Source organism: Elaeis guineensis, chromosome 9, assembly GCF_000442705.2.
Source record: "Elaeis guineensis isolate ETL-2024a chromosome 9, EG11, whole genome shotgun sequence".
In the NCBI taxonomy this organism is placed as follows: domain Eukaryota; kingdom Viridiplantae; phylum Streptophyta; class Magnoliopsida; order Arecales; family Arecaceae; genus Elaeis; species Elaeis guineensis.
This window is the reverse complement of record NC_026001.2, coordinates 88,362,236-88,367,807: the sequence shown is the minus strand read 5'-3', so window position 1 is coordinate 88,367,807 and position 5,572 is coordinate 88,362,236.

Here is a 5,572-nt window from a genome sequence, read left to right as displayed (position 1 = left end):
GGTGACTCTATGTGGATACTAGTAGAGGTCGGACGTGTGCACGGCTACGATCAGGATCTGAGACATCTGCAAGATCCGAGGTATGGAGATCTGATCTCTGTTTGATTTTTTTAATGATTCATTTTTCTATTTCAGATTTCAGATCATGGTTACATATTTGTATCAAGATTCTTACTATGATTTTCATATCTGATCTAGTACATGAATAAATTAAAATTATTTTAATTTATTTATTTTCACTGTGTAGATGTCTAGAAAATGTTTTAAACTACACGTATGAAATCGTAGCATTTTCTAACAGTGGTATCAGAGTATAGGTTCTGATATGAATATAAAATCCCTCAGATCTGATATCTGATTTATAAAAATCAGATCTGAAAGTTAGTTAGATGATCACATTATTTTGAAATAAGGTTGCCCTGGCATAATCCCTATTATGCTGAATGGTTATCCTAGAACGATGTAGAACATCGATTAAAGTTAGATCTGATTTTTTTACATACTGTAATATGATTACAAGATTATTTTAGATCTGAAATTATTTCAAATCTTAAATAAATCATGAGTTATTCAGATCTGAAATTGGTTTTAGATCTGAATATTTTAATTAGGGTATAATTTGGATCTAGTATGTTTGCTGAAATTCTTTCTACGTGCATAGATTTAATATTATTGTTCATATATTTGGTATGTGAAAGATAATTAGATCTGATTTTTAATTAATTACATATGTGATATGTTAGATTAAATTCTTAATAGCTTAGTAATTGAATTGGGATAGTCACCATGGCCGTCCGTCATAAGATGATGAAGGGATTAAAGTCTCTCTCTATCCATTCGATGGATTCTCTGTTATGATGTGTAGGGGTGCCGACTGTATATTTTCTTTGAAGATGAATAGTGAACAAAAAATTATATGTGTGACATATTTTAATTTAAATTAGATTATGCATGTATTTTTATGTATTTTAAATCATAAAATATTATATTTGATATATTGTTTGACACCCAATCTAAAACTTAATTTCTACAAGATCCTAGATCTAAAACCCTAGGCTTGTTTATATGAGAGCATGAAACTGTAACTGATATTCCTATGGAGTTGACTCAATTCTCTATTGGGTCGACTCGAGTGCTTGGTGGGTTGATTCAATTTTGTTGGAGTCGACTCAAGACCCTGGTAGGTCAGCTCATTTGCTGATGGGCCAGCTCAATTGTGTAGGTTGGGTCTATAGGTTTATGTTTGTCTCAGTGTATGCCGACTCACTGTGACAAGTCGATTTATATATCAGGATGAATCGACTCGATTCTACAAACAACGATATTGTATAAAATACAACACAAATGGTTTAGATTAGAAAATATTTCGAGATCTAAACTTAAACCCATGTACATAATGCATGTAATTAAGAATTAAGATTTGAAATTATAAGATCTAAATTATAAATTTAAGATCTAAATTTAATGCATAAAATATGGCTTTCGGATATGGTTTGAATAAATTAGGTTTAGATACTAAACTACAACTAGGATCATTGATTAGATCAAGATAGAACCCTTTTGATTTTGAGTAGTTGATCGAACCTAATCAAGAGTTGATTGGGATTAGGTCAAAGGGATTCAAAATCGAATTTAGTTGTAGTTGGTCAAATTGATTCACATGTGGTGTAATTGATTAAGTCAAAACCAAATTTGGCTCAGCGGTTCGAGCCCAGGTCTATAGATTAACTAATTAATTCTAATCAACCAATTTGGTGTCTAAAGTAAGTATTAGATAGTGGTTATTTAATTGGTTCCGTTGTGTGACCTAGTCAATTTGTTGGTGTCTAAGAAAGCAACGGGGGGACCCTACTCATCTTTACTTATCTGGCCATCTTGGGAGAATATATTTTGTATTAGGTTACTTGTTGACCCGAGTTCACCCATGCCAACTAGGTTGGTCAGATATAAATGTGCTGACCTAAACCAGATTAGTCATTACATCAGATGTATGTGACTAATTAGAAGAGACTGAACCCAAATCTCCTCACTGAATATTAGTCTACTGGTCTTCCACCTTGTAGAGATGCGGGTGCCTTTTCCGACATTGATCATTCTCGACTGGTTATAGTGATCCGATTGCATCGAAAGGTACAACCACTCTATTGACATTAGATGTCCAAGATAAAGATGGGGTTGGGCCCAATAACTATTAGGTGAGGGACCCAATGATGGCTTTGTACTCACTGATGAATGATGGGTCAACTTAACTAAAGAACGTGTCAATAACTGTTAGGTGAGGCACAGGACTTAGAGGTCAGGTCACTACAATATGCTTGGAGAAGCATCTGGATAAAGAGTTATCCACATATGATATACGTGTCATCAATAACTGTTAGATGAGGTGCCGTATATCTATGGAACCACAGCACCCACTAGAATCTATTATCTATTAGGATTTTCTTTCTCCACCGAAAGTGTGAGAGACTCAAAAATTAGTGGGAGCCTTTTATTTATTTTTAAAGTCTATAGAACAAACTATTGTAAGCACAATCATCTAATTAAATATTTACTCTTGTGATCAAGATTTCAGCTTCCAACACTCTAGTTCGAATTTTAGATATTAACCACTTAACCAAAATTAATTACATATTCTGGCTCAAAAATCTAAGAATAGTTTTTAGCTTTTAAAAATTAAGTCATGTTCTTGACCAGGTTAACCCAATATCATCAGCTTGTCTAATCCATAGTCAACAAGCTATACTTGACAAATGGTTAGACATTGACAATTAGGTTAGGTGCTATAAATTGGATTCCATAGTCGATGAGATCTAATATATGCATAAGGACATGTAGACTGCAATGATATGCTGATTCATCTGTAATAGTTGTGAGATGATTAGAGTCACACAATACATGAGATGCGTGATGGGAGTTTATCCATGATCGATAATCAAGGACATTAAAGAATTGAAAAGCTCGACATGACTATGCATAAAAAATTACTAATAGATTTGATCCTGTAATTTTGATTCATATGGATAGTTTATAAACTATTATATGAATAAATATTATAGCACCTTAACTGAATTAGTCGATATGCTGGTAACTAAGGGACTTGAAAGTTCAGAGGTACATACTTGGAGAACCTAAAAAAATATTTACATACCTTCGAAGGTATGTCGAATTGCTCAAAATTGATCTTACGATTTTCTCTTTTTCATTAGGTTTTAATGCATATTACACACTTTAATATAATGTCTGATTGAGGGAAGGTGAAGTGATTCTTTTGAGTCGGCAATGGTGCAAAAGTTACATTAGGCCGTGGGCACCTAATCTCGATGATTATAGTTTGGATTTAATTTTTGTCATTTGCATGGTGTGATGCATTTGTAAAAATTATTTAAGCAAAACAGTGAATGCCATTGGGTCTGAGAGATCCAAAATCAAATAACCTAAAGTATATACATGGTTCCTTTAGCTAGGTCATGTATGAGAAGAAATGATCTGTCGACGGAGAAAATGATCTTTGGGCTTATTGACTGTTAAGTCATATCTAGTCTGTGAATTATCTCTTCGAGGATTAATGACCAAGCCATCTTTTATGGGTTAAAGGAATAGGATCATTGAAATACTTATCCTAGTACACATACGATGTGTATGACCCATTTGATGAACCAGACTAGGAGGTTATCACTACTTCATCACTTTATCAATGAACGTCATGGTATAGGTATATATGTGAGATACAAATCTGAAAGACTTTAAAAATTCAAAGAATTCAGATGTGAAGTAGAAAAGAGAAATCGAAAAAATCTTAAAGGTACTTCGATCAGATCGAAGATGCAATACCAAATAGAAGATTTATCGATTATCTGAAAAAAATGGCACAGTGTCATGATGGAATTCTCCTTGTACATCTCAGCTCAACGATATATCTGTGAGAACGATGGCACTATATGAGATATGCTCCGATCTATCATCAATATCACTAATTTAATTATTATTTCTTTAGGAACAAGATTTAACTTCTGAAATTTAAATTAGATTTTTTCTAATGTTGGTTTTACCATACCATATGAGATATGATATGATGACAAGTTAGAGGATAAGTCTGTGAGAACTCATTTATAGAGTATCCCAAAAGGTGTTTGAGATATCACTTTCTTTTTCAGTGGTTCATAATGTGATTGTGAGCAATCATACTATTTTCTTAAAACAGTGGGAGGATGAAATCAAAGAGAAATCTCTAAAGAATAATGAGCCACAAAATCTATACAATCTATTTAAGATGAGCCCGTATATGTAGTACTTTCTCTACCTCATCGATCTCATAGGATCTCCTATCCTTTAGAAAGATACTTGATATTTTTACAAAGGATTCAGAGAAAGTATTTCTCAAGAGAGATTGGGAACATAGGGATGATCTCAAAACCTACAACGACATAATATGAGGAATCATATAGTTATATGAAGATTAGTGGAGGGTCCCATGCTGACGTCGGTTATGATGTGTTACATATAGAATTTTTTTTTCAAAAACCTAGGTCAAAATTTGAAAATAAAAGGTCTGTAGAGATGATCCTAAAAGAATGTTTGGTTTTCACAGATAAGTACATAGAAGAGATGCTGAAAAGGTTCGGTATTGAAACCTCCAAGAGGGATCCGTATTCTCTTGGGCATAGGTATATGCCATGCTATGTATTCGACTTGCTATATTTTGCTGTGAAATCACCAGTAGATATTAGTCGAATCCAGGCTGGGAGCATTGGATTGCTATGAAAATGTCCCTAAGTACTTGAGAAGCACTAAGAGATTATTCCTCATCTTTGAAGAAGGATTAGAGCTAAGAGTGGGAGGATACACTAATGCTGATGGTAGAATATTTATATCAGCATGTATTCTTGAGTTATGTTGGTTTAATTTATTGAAAAGATTTCAAATAATCAAGCAGTGGAAGCTGAATATACTGTAGATATGCAGGATGTATTCTGGTTCTTATGATAGTTACAGAACTAGATATCATACCATTGGATGTTATGATATTGTACTGCAAAGATAATGGTCCATGCCCTCGTTAAGGAGCCAAGATCTCACCAGAAGTCCATATACATAGAACAGATATACGCAATTACCTCAAGTAAATATATAGAGGTGAAGAGAGTAGACTCCACATGACAGTAGTAGGCCCAAGTCACTTAGCCAGCTAAATACTGAAGCCTATCTTCAGAAGATGGGGCTCAGGTATATGGCAGAATGGCTTTAGTGCAAGTGAGAGTTTATTGGATGTGTGCCCTAGAAGCCAATCTTGACTGACATATTTTTTTTTAGGACATATTTTATACTTGTTGGGCAGTCTTAATAACCAATCATGTTTATGTGTTCATGATTTATCTTAGAAATTAACAAAGATAATTTTGTACATTCTCAAGGTATTGAGAATTTGAGACATACATCATTAGTGCTTAATTTTTAAATGCTCCCGATCGAAGGATCTTTACGAAAGACAGTGATCAATCTATTTGAGATCGGTGCATGGATCACCTCCTTTTAGGGCAGATGAGTCTCGAGTCTGCGATGTAGAGACACTGGG